Below are 15,577 nucleotides of genomic sequence, written 5' to 3' on the forward strand. Positions count from 1 at the left end.
GATGGTTTGAACCTTGACTGGTCAAGATTTCAACTAGAAAAAGAACAAAGGGCACTCCAGACTGAAGCATCAGCTCCTGGTAAAATGAACTACCAAGAAATTAACACAAGTCCAGGGAGCATAGAAAATATTGGAAGGAATTGGTAAGTATAGACAAGAATAGTTAGGAGCAAAAGAATAAATAATATAAAAGGAGGAAGCAGAGCTGGGCATGATGGGGTGGCACACAGCTATAATCCCAGTGACTCAGGAGGCTGAGGCAGGAGGATCACAAGGTCAGGGCCAGCCTCCGAAACTTAATGAGTACCTAATAAAAATTAAAAATAAAAAGGGCTGGGGATGTGGCTCAGTGGTTAAGGGAGGGTTCAATTCCTAGTGAAAAGGAAGGAAACAAAAAAGGAGGCAGTAGAGAATAGATATTGAGGAAGGTTTATATTTATGGAAGGAAGAACAATGAGAAAAAAAGAAAAATTTACTGGAAGAAATGTAAGGAGACTACAATCTCAGAAACCATGAAAGAGCAAGTCTTGAGAAAGTGCAAATATAAACAATTATTTATTTGGCAAATGTATGTTAATGCCTCCTTGTGCCAAAATCCACTGGGTATGTTAAGGACGGAACAGAAAACAAGAAAAACAGGAGTCTTGCTCCTACAGAGCTCACTTTCTAGATAATAATTAGCAATGTTCAATGTCCACTGCCTCTGGAGATGTTCAATAGGATGAGAATAAGCAAATAGTCACTAAGCAATATACAAGTATATTGGCAAATATAATCTTCAATGATCCATCTTCAATAAATTTGAAAGATCAGTAAAGTGGAGCAATAAAGATCACATTTGTGACACACGTCTGTTTTTTCCATAACCTCCTCAGGTCAGTAGCCAACGCTGTTGTATGCAAACAATATCTAGCATTTATTGGTTGGCTGCATATATGAATTAGTGTATGATAGGAGTTTAGGGAATAAGTGTTTGGTGATGAGGTAGCCCAAAAAGAACTCTTCAATTAAGTAAATTCATTTAATGTCTACCTGTTAAATGAGTTAGCAATATGGAGCATTTATTACCTTGGAAGTTGTATTTGCTTACATCAACTCAAATGTACAAAAGACCTCAGAATTAGACCAGAAACCTTGCAACTACTGGAAGAAAACATAGGGTCAACACTCCAACAAATAAGCCCAACAGGTAAAATCAGTAGGATTTCGAAAACTCAGAAAATAATACCAGGAATTAATAAATGGTGTGGCATTAAATTAAAAATCTTCTGTACTACAAAGGAAATGAGCAAGAAGAGAGAGCCTCCAGAATGAAAAAAATCTTGCCAGCTACTCTCCCAACAGATGATTAATACCCAAATTATAAAAAGAACTCAAAAAATCATAATAACCCTGTCACTAACTAGGCAAATGAACTAAACAAACATTTCCCAAAAGAAATACAAATGGCAACCAATATATAAAAAAATGTTCAAAATCTTAGCAATCAGGGAAATGCAAATCAAAACAATACTGAGATTTGGTCTTACTCCAGTTATAATAGCAATCAGCAAGAATACAAATAATAAGTGCTGGCAAGGATCGGGGGCCACACTTATAGATTGTTGGTGGGATTGTAAATTACCACGATCACTATGGAAATTAGTATGGAGCTTCCATACTAGGGAGGGAACCACCATTTGAACTAGGGAGGGAACCACCATTTGATCCAGTACTTATCCAGTAAATACTCCTCAGTATTTACCTAAAAGAACTTATCAGTGTACTATAGTGATATATGCACACCCATGTTTATAGCAGCACAATTCACAATAACTATGTTATAAAACCAGCCCCTATGTGCCCACCAACAGATGAAAGGATAAATAAAGTGTGGTATATATAAATAGTGGGATTTTATTGAGCCATAAAGAAGAACAAATTATGTCATTTGCTGGTAAATGGATGGAACTATAGAACATCATGTTAAGTGAAATAAGCCAGACTCACAATGTTAAGGGTCAGATGTTTTCTGTTATATGTGGAAGATAGAGAGAAAAAGGTGGGAAGAAGGAGTTCATGAAAATAGAAATAGTAGAGGATGGAGATCAGAGGAGGGAGGTGGAGAAGGAAAGGGAAGGTGCTGGCACTGAAATTGTCCACATTATGTTATGTGAACACTATAAAGACATCACAAGGAATCCCACTATTTGTGTAATTATAATGAATATTTTTTTAAAAAAACAGGATTCATTTATGTTAGAGCTTTGACAGAGAATCAATGTCACTATGTGCAATGTGGAATAAGGGAAGTGATATGGGACTGGCCTTATATACTTGTAGAACTGGTAAGGAATGCAATGGAGGACCATTGCCTCTGTGTGTCTGCCGCAGGCCTGAAGTGACTGTAACTCTGAGCACTGGCAGGCAAAGAATGGGTGCAGGTGAAGACATACTGGAGTCTGTAGCTGTGTCTCACCACTCCAAGCCTTAATAGAGATGGGCAGAAAGCGTTGGTATCCTCCATGAACTGTGTACACACCCGACCTAAGATTCAGAGAAACTGAAGGAGGAGATCTGATGGGAGATGGAGGAAGGTGGCATTTGGGGGAACTTAGCTCCAGCTTAGTTAACTCGTGACAAAGCCCTGAAATCCTCCCTGGTCTACATACCTCTTTTAACCATGCTTAACTTCCAAGAAAAACAATGATGAAGTCAGGCTTCTACCTAGCAGTATGCAACTCTCATCCAAGCTGAAACACTAACCTTCTCCCCAAGAAGAAGCAAAATCCCTTTATCCATCTTTTGGTGATCTTTATAGTTTTTCATGTTGATTCTCATTCTCCCTTCAGTATCCTATAACTCAACAACTAAAATACAAGTTTAGATAGTAGGGGAAAAAAAGATGTGTGTGTGTGTGTGTGTGTGGATTCATACCAAAATGAATAAGAAATACTTGTAATATTACCATCCTTTTCACTGCAACTCACCATGTGGTCTGATACTTATGACTTCCTTCTTCCATTTCCCATTCCATGTTCCCTTTGCCATCAGCAAGTACTTCAGCTCGGATACATTCCTCATTGTCCCCATTGTTTAGTAGCAACCCTCAATGAGTCAGAATCAATCACACCCACCAGCCACCAGTACAGGTTTCTGCCTGCCCCCAAATATTGCATATTCATTCAGGAGCTCAAGGGACCAGAGAGCAACTTCAATTTCCAGCTTAATGAAATTATCACTTTGTCCCCAGGTAGATATCATCCCCCTATGGAAACTAAGTCTTCCACACTAAGAGAACCCAAAGTCACTGGGATAGGACGCAAAACTTTCACCACTAAAACTCCACGGTTGGGCTGGGTTATATCTCAGTGGTAGAGCACTTGCCTAGCACATATGAGACACTGGATTTGATCCTCAACACCACATAAAAATAAATAAAAATTTAAAATATTGTATCCATCTACTAAAAAAAATTTAATAAAATTCCAGGGTTAATAGTGAATGGAGCTACTCCCATTTCCACCCCTTTTTCTCCTGGATACATGAATTCTGAATATGAGACAGAAAACACTGTATATAATAGTTGCTGATTTAGTCGAAGGACATTGCCTCTGCCACGTGAGGAGGCTGGCACTCCCAGGCAGCTGGCACTTTAATTGAATCTTTAAAAGCCCATTCCACCATTCTGTCTGGCCAGCTGCTTCAGGGTGTTGGGGAAATTGCTAAGACCAGTGAACTGCATGAGCAGGAACCCATTGCCACACTTCATTGGCTATAAAGAGAGTCCATTGGTCAGAAGTAATACTGCATGGAATGCTACGATGATGAATAGGCATTCTGAAAGCTCACAGATGGTGATTTTGGCAGAAGCAGGGAAGGCAAATCCAAAGTAAGCGTATATTCCAGCAAGAATGAGAATTGCCCCTTCTATAACTGAAGTGGTCTAATGTCATCAATCTGCCAACAGTGGCTGGCTGATACCCTGGGGAGGGATGCAATATTGAAGGCGGAGTGTTGGCCTCTGCTGTTGCCAGTTTGGGGAATCAGCTATGCTGTAGCCCCATTCCTTTTGGTGGATGGAAGTTCATGTGTCACCTCTAGCCCTTCTGCGATGTCCATTTTGTGCATGAGCAGAATGGGCAAAGACAAAGGTGGCTGGGGAAAGAAACAGACTGAACTGCATGGAACCAATCATCTAGTCCACTTGATTGTTTAGAGCATCCTTACTGATGCTACTGTTTGGTGGACATTCCCGTGGGACACACGTCATTTCCACACTGTGCCCATTTGGAAGGTCTGTCCACTTGGTCTCCCTCAGACTTCTCTGTCACTGGTTGCTAATTGTATTGCTTCCAAGTCCTTGAGAATCCAGCCAAATCATTAGTCTTTATCTATGAGCCAGGACATCTGTTTCTTCAAGTCAAATGAGCAAGCAGGCACAGTGCTCAACTTTCCACCCACCAACTACCACCAGGACTCCCGGGGGTGGGGCGTCAGGGCTATTACCATCTACACTCAGGTGATGCCGGCCTATTGTACAGAACCCTCTGAAAACTAGACCCACGTTTTCTAACCCATTTAAGTAGAAAGGGAATTTTTATGCCAGGTTATAAAATGGCTTGCCAAATAAATGGGAAGTTTGAAAAGAGAGACTCAAGGGTAAGCTTCCAGGAATGACTCCCAAAGCCATCACACAGAACCAGGCCACCAAGGAAGCTGCTGCCCCTGCCACGACCAAGAGGCTATAAAATCAGGAAGTCTCCAGAGGAAATTGGAAGCTATAACTCTAGCTATTGGATGCAAAAGTATGTCACCTCTGCCACCATCCACTCCAGCAAAATGCGTCTTCCATCTCTGCTTCTCAACAGCCATAAATCCAGACACAAAACACCAAGGCCTCAGCTACAGCCAACTACAGAAAAATGACCTACTCCACGACTCTGTAATGGAAGAAGCAGAATTGAAAGTCTGCTCTCATGATACTTCATTTTATTTCCATTATCCAAATCTCATACAGGTACCTCTTACTGACTGAACGTACACCACACCCGGGATCCTGGCTGAAAGATATTCCAGGCAAAGTCATTTTTAGCCTCCCAAATTCTATAGAATAGGAAAAGAGACCAAAGAAGGTGGAAGACCACGTTATGCAAGCCGGTTCATGTTATATGACAGAAGAGGGGTGGTTCCAAAGTGAGGTGTTCTCACTTTCTGAGTAACCTGAATATGTTTATAGGCAAAGAAGGAACCAAAGGAGGAGGAGGATTGACACACAAAAGAGAGAGAGATGGTCAAAACACAGGAGGAAAAGAAAAGGAAGAGGTCAACAGATGGATGGAGGTCTCCCAAAGGAGGAGGGGAACTTGGGCCTCCAGAGTAACAAAGAAGTCACAGAAATGTTGAGGTGAAACAAAGAAAATTTGTCAACTGTTGGATGACCCCAAAATCTTCAGTGAAGTGGGAGGCAAAGTCCCCTGCTACCAGTGGGCAGTGAGGGTCTGAGGGTCTTGGTGGAGTGGGAAGACCTGGAAAGTTAGCGAATGGCTTGAGAGTCCATTTCAGATAAGTGAGAGGAGATAGCACTAGGGGCTCAAGTAATAAATAATATGAAGAGTGCGTGCGTGTGTGTGTGTGTGTGTGTGTGTGTGTGTGATGCAAGTATTTAATTAAAAAAACCATTTTCATGTTTGCCAATCTCCTTTCTTAGCTGACAATGTTGAATTAATGCCTACACCAAAGATGGACACATCTCAATCCTAAAGGACTCCTGGACTCTTCTCAGTACATTTCTCCTCTCCCCTGTGTAGGTGCATCTTTAAGATGAAACCAACCTTCAATCTAAGCTCTAAATATACCACTGATAAAGATACCACATGATAAATTAGATGGGAAATATGTATAGTAAAACCAAACAGGCTCTCTATTCACCTCACAGATTGTTTCTTTGGCTGAGAAGAAACCTTTTTTAGTTTGATTCCATCCCATTTATTGATTCTTGATTTTAATTCTTGTGCCGCAAGGAAGTTGGGGCCTAATCCCACATGATGGAGATGAGGGCCTACTTATTCTTCTATTAGACGCAGAGTTTCTGGTTGTATTCCTAAATCCTTGATCCATTTTGAGTTGAGTTTTGTGCATGGTGAGAGATACGGGTTTAATTTCATTGTGTTACATATGGATTTCCAGTTTTCCCAGCACCATTTGTTGAAGAGGCTATCTTTCCCCCAATGCATGTTTTTGGCACCTTTGTCTAATAGAAGATAATTGTAGTCTCTGTGTCCTCTATTCTGTACCATTGGTCTACCAGTCTGTTTCGGTGTCAATACCATGCTGTTTTTGTTACTATTGCTCTGTAGAATCCCCAAAAAAACAAATGCCAAATGTTTTCTCTGATATAAGGAGGCTGATTCATAGTGGATAGGGAGAGGGAGCATGGGAGGAACAGACAAACTCTAGATAGGGCAAAGGGGTTGAGGGGAAGGGAGGGGACATGGAGTTATTAATGATGGTGGAATGTGATGATCATTATTATCCAAAGTACAGGGATGAAGACATGAATTGGTGTGAATATACTGTGCATACAACCAGAGATATGAAAAATTGTGTTCTATATGTGTAATAAGAATTATAATTCATTCTGCTGTCATATATAAATAAAATTTTAAAAATTAAAACAAAAACAAATAGGGACTACCAGAAAATATCCGGAACTCTTATAAATCAACAGTGAAATGTGGGGTCAAGACTCAATGTCAGTTCCCTCAAACTACTTCATTTTCAATAATTCCCCCTGCTACTCCCCCACACACCCTCAGCAATGAGTCTGGCAAAAAAAAAAAAAAACAAGCACTAAGAGAAAATAATTTAGGGCCCATGACAGAGGGTGGAATAATGGGGTACTTTGGGGCTTGATTCTGCAGTTCTCACTCGAAGCCACATAACCACCGTGAGTCAAGAGAAGTCTCATTTAGAGTCACATCAATTAAAGAGAGAAGTTGCCTCCTCTGTCATCTTCAGGGCCCAGCCTCCCTGTCCTCGCGGGACACCACACAATATGACACTAAAACCACCCTGCTGTTTCAGTGGCTGCTCTTTTTCTTCCTAAACTGTGAACTCTTTGAAGGCAAAGATTTAACACAATGTCACAGAGGAAGTGCCTCTTGAATTGGATTTGAAATAATTTTACTAAAAGAAGAGAAAACCTCTAAAACACCAAGAGAGAGATAGAGGAATGAAGTAACTTCATTTAAAATGCCAAAGTCTGGGATGGTCCCCAAAGATCTTTATTTTTGACAAACACCCCACTTGATCTTGATTCTAGCTGGAGAAAGAACACAGTTTATATATGTTTTGGGGGTTTTTTTGGTTGGCTTTTGTTTTGTTTTGTTTTGTTTGTTTTGGTTTGGGTTTTGGTCCTAGGGAATGAACCCAGGGGCTCTCAACCACATCTCTATCCCTTTTGTTATATTTTACTTAGAGACAGGGTCTTGCTAAATTGCTTACGGCCTCACTAAGTTGCTGAGGCTGGCTTTGAAGTCGCCATCCTCCTGCCTCTGCCTCCCAAGCTGCTGGGATCACAGGTGTGCGTACCATGCCCGGCAAGAGTGAAATCTTATCCACAACTGATGTCCAGACCCATCCTGACATGCCGGTCTCTGTGACAGTTTCTCCTCCTCTCCTCCAGTGAAACCTGGTTTAGGGAAGATAGAGAACAGGGCCCCTGGAAGCAAATCACCATAAATGACCATGAAGCTGGAAAGAATGAGTCAGACCAAGTCTGCACCTGATGCCAGGAGGGCACTGAGGATCCAGGATGCAGAGCAGGAGCCCTCCTTCCCACCCCCATGTGCTCTGTGAAGAAGGGCCACCTGGGAGAAAGAAGTAAAATAATGAGCCCTTGAGCCCACAACGGAAAGAAAGCTTCACTCCTTGGAAGGAAGTGGACATTGCTGGTAATGTTCTTAGGATGCAATCAAAAAAGTAGAAACAGCACCCATTGCTTCAGAGAGAATTTCACCAGGGAATTGTCTTAATATTGATTGAAAAGGCAAACAAGAACCCGAGGTAACACAGAAATTGTTACTGCAAGAGGCAGCAACCACCCCTCAGACTAAGGGAATAAAAAGAAGCAACTAGAATTATTAGAAATTGGAAAGCTGAGCTAGAGAGCCTACAGAGTGAGGACCCAGAATCCAAGGAAACGTGCTACATGGCTGGTGCTGGTGTCTCCAGAAGCAGGAGAAAGGAGCCTGTAACACTAGAACTCAGATCTCCAAGGCAGAGCGCTACTATCTGGAAAAGAATCCCTGAAGGAACCTATGAGTCTGATCCTGAAAGTGGAGGGTAAAATTGGAAATGGTGTAAGTTGACATGGAATAAGAATGATAGCCACTGGGGCAATACGGACAAGAACAAGTAGTGAGGAAGGAGCAAGTCTCTTCCTACTCCATTCCTGCAGACTCCTGGTGCCCATGGTTGGCAGAAGCTAGCAGGGAAAGCAGAGTTCTAGCTCCTGCATCACAGTGCACCATATAGAGGGTAGATTTGGAGCCACTGAAACAGCATCAATAGCTATCAATAGCTCAATAATCAAGGTGTTGGTCAAGGGAACACATCACCAGACCACCCCTGGTGAAACAAGAGCAGCCAAAGAGAACTGGCCACCTGGACTGTGTGTGTAAAGGACCTTTCCTGTCTAGCCCAACTGATCCTGTTTTCACACAACTACCGCTAGATGTCCAGTCCAGTAGTCTAAAAGCATACATCAGCGTTTTGCAAACCAGAAGTCTTTATGAATTTATATAAATGTAAGCAAAATGGTTAAGATGTGTTATGTAAAGAGTAAACCCTGGAGACGTTCTAGAACAGTGGTTCACAAAGGGTAGTCATAGCATCCACATCCACTGTGGTCAGGGCCCAACCTCCTGTGCTTTGACAAGCCTTCCATGTGATTCTGAGGCACACTAAAATTAGAGATCCTCCCTCCTAGCACACTTAGTAGCATAATTTATCTGATTTCTGAATCGAAGCATCTTTACTAGCTTCCTCCCTGATGCAAAATTTGCATGTATCTTCTCTGGTTTTCATGTATCATTGATGACTATCATGCCCAAACAAATGACAAATGCTCAAAGCTAAGCACAGAATAAATTATACAAGTGCTCTGTTTCATGTAGTACATGTAAGCATTCTTTCTTGTTTGTATCTATAATTTTTTTTCAGATTTGTCCTATAGTATCACAACCCTTTTTTAAAAAGTATTATTTTCTATTTCATTTTTAGTAATAAGCTAAGTAATTAAGTCCTTTCTAGTTGTTGGAGCAATCCAACATTTCAGAGAATTATTAAATGAACAAATAAAATTCAGTTAATAGGCATAGACATAAAGGAATCAACTTACTAAAATTAAAGTTCTGGAGAGATCAGAGTATATAGCCAGATTTAGAAGGATTAAATACATAATTGTGCTTCTTTTCTCCAACTATCCATGTTATTTTCCATATTAACATTTTTCTCCATGGTTTTACAGGGAGGATAGTGTTGATAAGTGAAAATGCTGGAAAAAAAAGAATCTTAATCCCCAAAAGAGATTTTTCTAAATCAAATGTTGCAAATTGGTGCACAGAAACCAGACAAGGCCAGCAGACATATCTTGTCGGACCTATATATATATACTATTGTGATTATTTACTTGCTTACTTTCTTTTACTATTTGCCAACATTTCAAAATTGGGGGATTTCACATAAAACTCCTGGATTCTGGCTTTTCTGGATCCAGCTACACAAGACTTACATTCTTCCGTGACCAACAGAGCTGAGTCAAATAGCAGCTGCCTCCCAAAGGGAGCACACTCCACAGGCTGCCAAATCCTACCCACCATCCTTCACTCACCCTAGAGCTCATCATTTCTGCTTCGTATCCTAGCTGAAAGGTTTTCAGACTGGAAGAAGCATGTTTCATGAGAAAAAAAGTCATTCTGCAGACTAGGTCCGCCCCAAGCTGCTTTTCTGGGTTACCTCTATTTTCTAACTCCCTGGTCACTCCCCAACCTGCCGCCCTCCAGCTTCTACCCCCAGCATTCTACTCAAATTTCTCTGGCTTTTGTCACTAATGGCACTTTCTTGCCAAATCCAAGGGACTTGTTCCTGTATCATCCTGCTACTCTACAGTACTTTCTCGGCCTTCTTCATCCTTGGGTGCCGGTCCAGTCCTCCCTCTCTCTCTGCTGAGTCAGCCCAGGGCTCTTCAGAGTTGAGTTCACCTCTGTGTCAGGCTCTTGTGACATCCTTGTCTCCACTGTCCTCCCCGTACTTCATAAATCCCAACTCTCATTTAAGAATCTGTCTTCCCACTGAATATTAAAGAGAATGCTTTGTTCATCTCTATACACAGTGTCCACCGAGGGCAGTGGTTGGCACACAGTAAGTACTAATAGTAATAAATAAATAAACGGATTTAATGAACCAAGAATTAAGGAAATTTTTAAGTTTGGTAAGAGTTGGAACGCCCAAATTTCTTACAAAAACTTTTTGTTCCAAAATTTTAGCTTTATCCTGCAGGCCACCTTACATAATACTAATTAAATGAGACGAAGGGGGGAAAAATGTACTTTTCTCCCTTTCTCACTGGACATTTACAAGAGTTTGGATTAATAATGTCCTTTGGCATTTATTGGGATTTTTTTTTTTAAAGAAACTATGCCAAAATGGTTTACAGACCCATTTGCGCAATAATGGAAGGATTCAGAAAAAAAAACTCTGCACTTGGAAGAGAGGAAAAGTGCTCTAGCAATGGAATCCTGAGACTCAGGACAACAGGAACATCCTAAAGGAAGAATAAGACAAGAATGAAATATACATGCCCCAAAGCCCTTTAGGGAGTCGTCTGTGAGCATCAATATAGACTGACTGGAACAAGACCTGGAAGCTGCGGTCACCTCTCATTCTTCTTAGACTTAAGCCATCACCAGTTCCTCCTGGACTAGTAAAGAGGTGACATGCAAAATCATGAATTAGGCTTGAGGGCATTGGTTCCAGGCATGACAATGTCTGAGTTGGCAAGAAGAATGGACTTTGGGAGGGAATCAGTCTTTAGTGGCAGGAAAAGAAAATGTGGCCATCTCACCCTGGAGGCAGACTGCCCTCCAACCTGGCCATTCACACATCACTGTCATTTTGCACACCCATTCATGACATACGTATCTATACATATGACAGACATACATACATACAGAGAAGGCATAATTTAATCAGAAAGAATTTCCCTTCAGGAATTCCAATACATAGACATCTCTCTAAAGTCTGAGTTCAAAGATGGCCCCAGGAAGCCAGGCATGGTGGTGCATGCCTATAATTCCAGCGGCTGGGAAGGCTGAAGCAGGAGGATCGCACATCCAAAGCCAGCCTTAGCAATTTAGCAAGACCCTGTCTCTAAATAAAATATGAAAAAAATGGAGTGGGGCAAGCTTGGGGATGTGGCTCAGTGGTTAAGTTCCCCTGGATCCAATCCCTGGTACAAAAAAAAAAAAAAAAACAAGATGGCCCCAGGAAGCTCTCAACTTCTATCTCCTGTTACTCCAGTACCTCCTGGCTTTCAGGTCACCAAGATAAAATTCCAACGCTCTGTAATGGTTGAATGCTCTTGGTGGTGGGATTAGCTGCTCAACAAAACATCCAAGCATTTTTTCTTTTCCACTAAGCTCCTAGAATCCCAAGACAGACTCACCTCTACATCCCATCTGGGTATCTAGAAACATCTGAATTGTCTGGGTGCATTAGTCCTAGGCCCATGAGAATCTCTAAGCCCTTCAATAAGCCCCTTTCCAATGAACAAAAAGAAGAAGATGCATCCAGTGTCAAGGAGAGTCTACTTTGGTGAAGGGGGACCTCTGATGCCCACTTCCACTCTCCTTCCTTTCTCTTCTCTCCACACCCCAAACCCTCTTTCTTCTTCCTTTCAGTGTCAATTGACTAAACATAGTAAGACCAGAGAACTCTATAGTAAGACTACTGTAAGGACCAGAGAACGGTGAGCATCTCCAACAAACAATGAAAAGGAAAAATGTCAATTCCGTGCCTGCCTTTCTCCCAAAGCAAGGGCCTTGCCTCACCCACCCTGTAGCAGTTCTCCAAAATGACAGTGCTGGAAACTGAAAACATTTCATTAGTCAATGGACACACACATCATGTAGTAATCAGGCAACTGTTATTAGATATACTTAAAAGCATAATTTCAAATATCTCAAATTACTGCCTCATTAGCTTTAAGAATATTCCTCAAATTTATGACAGCTTTTATAATTGATGATTCATCCTTCAAAAAGACCTCTCATAAGGCAAAATTAAGTAACAGAAAGAATGATAGCTAAAACTTCCATTTCGTATGAAAAAGATATTTGAAAGAAATTTGTGATCTTTCTACTAGAGAGAGGATTATTTTGGTGATTGTGTCGCTGACAATAACTAACATTTTCTGAGCATCTCTATTGTCCCCTCTGTTTTCCATTTGATAGCCACCATAGAAATAAGGACATTTCAACTCAGTCCTAACAAAGGAAATTCTAAAATTCACAGACATAGAGTTTTATCTCCAATATCTCAGCTCCTACAGCCAGTGCTTAGAACAATTATATTAATCCTTAGTTTTGAATTCACATAGCTTAGATGGAGAATGGTCTGGCATTCAATGTCCCATCAGAGTTGAGCAGATTGTCTTGAAAGGGCACATTGTTATTGTCACATTGCCAAAAGTGCCTGCCCCACAGCTGACTTTAACCTCAGTTCTACCAAACTCAGCTGCCTGAGCGTGCAGTCCCAAGAATGCAACCGATTGCCTAGTTTTCCAAAACCATTCACCTCCCTTAAGATACTTAAGGGGCAGAGAGTTGAGAGATTAAAAGATTTGAGAGTCCAGAGAGGATTCCGACATCCTGACTTCTGGCAGTTCCTCCTGCCCTGCTTTCCTACAGCCCAGATGGTGCTTAATTGGTGATGAGTGCTAGAAAATCACTTAGCATTATTGAAACTTCTCTACTGCATTGCTTTCTCAGAGCAGCATATACATTATCTCTGTAGCATACATTTGCATTGGGAATTTTCTGGATGCAATTACCCTTTGCAACTAATAAAATAAGATGTAATTATAGATGTACTGTTTGCAGTGCCACTTTACATTTAGGTTGATCTGTTTGTGGCTGTCTGGAATTCCAGATCTGAGTGCTGTTTATTACTTTAAGCCACACATGTTATTTCTGGAGATGGTGTTGCTCACGGGGAGAGTGATCTGGGGCAGCAGGATCACACTCCTTTGGGGCCCTCTCTGACTTTTGGGGCTCTTAGCTCTTAGCCGCACTTTTGACCTTCTCCTAAATTGCTTACTCTGCACAATTCAACCCAAGCAGGGCCCCCTGGTTGCTGCCTGGCACCCACAGTCTAGTGGCCCGACTTTAAATGTCAGTTTAGTGTCTCCTGATTTAAACGAGGGGCAGAGATTTACATGCAGGAACTTCATTAAAAATTTCAGAAGGAGCCCACTAAAACTTGGACATGACCAAGAGCTCTACAGAACTGCCTGCATTTTCTACAAAGAGCATGGATTATTTTTTTTTTAAGAAAAACAGAAAAAGCATTCAATAAGTGTTATGTATAAATTCAAGAGCAAGAAAGGACCTTCCTTTTCAGACATCTCTAACAGGACTCCTGGAGGAACATAAAGACCTACCATGGGGTCCAGGGACTCAGGGAAATTTTAAGGTTATTCACTTCTAGAAACTTCAGTTACTGAAGCAAATCTGACTGAAAACTGTGTCTGAAGATGTGTACAAGGTAACCCTTCATGTTAAAAAAAAAAAATTAAGAATACTTTTATGTAGAGTGTCCAGAAAATAATAAATGGATGAACTTACCTTGGATTTCTCTTGACTTTAACATCTCAAATGCTGAAAGAAATAAGAATATATTATTTTCATATAACTTACATACAGCCTCCAATATACTTTAAATCATCTCTGCTTTACTAATAATACGTAATACAATGCAAGTGCTATGAAAATAGTTGCAATACTATATTATTTAGGAAATAATGACAAGGAAAAGAAGTCTGTACATGTTCAGTACAAACTCAATTTTTTTTTTCAAATACTTTTTTATCCACAGTTGTTTGAATCCAAGGATGCAGAAGCCACAGACATGAAGAGCCAACTGTGCGTGCGCGTCTGCCAAGGAAGTGTGTAAGTCTCATGAATATTCAGAGCTTGCCATAGGAAACACTCTAGCCTATGAGAACAGTATCACTTGGGAGACAAGCCACACAGGGGATCTAGTGCCTCCCCATCAAACAAACAAGGTGGGCCTCAGCGCTCGGTACAAAAGGAAATCAGAAATTCCACCTCAACACAAGGTCCCCATGGATGGCTAAGGCCTGGAAATGATTGAGACATCTCAGGGAAATCAGGCAGGGAGGGGATGATCTCACCAAGGACCAGGTAAGGGGACTTCTTAGTGAAAAGAATCCCAAGGACTGGCAGGGCAGTTAGTCCAGCGTCTCCAAGAACTGTGGAGAAGAATCACCCAGCAAAGGAGACAGAGGATGAGGGCCTGTGAGCTGTGTGGCCAGGGAGCGACTGGGGGCCAGATTGCTAGAGGTATACAGCTCTGAGATGGGCCCTGCTATGGGAAGTTCTAGGAAAGGTTCCAAGTAGGGACACAGAGTTGATGAACAGCTCAGTATTAAGAGTATCAGCCTTGACCTCAGAGAGCCCTTGACAGGAATCCAGCTCTGCTATTCTACCCATGCTTCCTGGGACACCTATGGCATGCCAGTCTCAGGTACCTCCATACACTCCTCCATACAATGGGTTATAATCCTAGTTATAGAATAGAGTGAAATTGGAAGGAATAAATCAGGTGAAGCAGTTATCAGAGTGTACAGCACAAGATAAGAAGCAAGCTGTCAAAAATTTAATTTGCTTTTTTATTTTTTTCAGACAAAGGAAAATATTAAATATTGGTTGAAATAGTCTCAATCACACTTCTGAGGCAGAATTATAAAAAAGAATCAAAGATAACTGGGGGAGAGAACATGGCCTGTAGATGTAATGAAAAAAATCAAATATCAAGAATTTTCTCTGTTTTTCCCTCCCCAGAATGCCATGTAAGTCAGTTAGCATCCTGCACCCTGACAGATGGTTATGAGTGTCAGGAGGGGGACTGTGGGCAAAGAGCATTAAAGAATTCAGGGAGAATTAATGCCCCAGAGATAGATGAGTTTTATTCAATGTGGATAGATCACTTGGTCAAATATAAATTCATTCAGACTTTTTTCAGGTGTCAATAAGCCTTTACCACTAAACACTGTAAGAAGTGCCCAGAACACAAAGATTTAAAAAGTATTCTCACTCCTAGCTCCAGCCCTCAAGGAGGGTACAGTCTAAGATAACATAAGTTAATTTCTCACTCATGTCTGAAGAGCAGGAGAAGCAGGGTCATCTACTCCACATGGTGGCTCAAAGGCCAAGGATGACAGATGCCCCACAGCTGAACACTCTCCAAATTACTAGACCAGTGGAGGAGAGAAGCGGAGGGCTTCACATGGATC

General features: G+C 41.3%; 1 long non-coding RNA gene across 13 annotated transcripts in view; it reads right to left on the reverse strand.

Moving 5' to 3' along the window:
• Positions 1-15,577, reverse strand: part of LOC144366916 (uncharacterized) — a 175,791-nt gene that overhangs the window by 109,219 nt on the left and 50,995 nt on the right. For 10 of the 13 annotated variants that reach the window (XR_013426115.1, XR_013426118.1, XR_013426112.1 and 7 more), the window contains one exon: positions 13,887-13,919. This is a non-coding gene — a long non-coding RNA (uncharacterized LOC144366916). The other 3 variants (XR_013426120.1, XR_013426114.1, XR_013426119.1) reach the window with 2 other exon arrangements.

The sequence above is a fragment of the Ictidomys tridecemlineatus genome, chromosome 9 (assembly GCF_052094955.1).
Source record: "Ictidomys tridecemlineatus isolate mIctTri1 chromosome 9, mIctTri1.hap1, whole genome shotgun sequence".
Lineage (NCBI taxonomy): Eukaryota > Metazoa > Chordata > Mammalia > Rodentia > Sciuridae > Ictidomys > Ictidomys tridecemlineatus.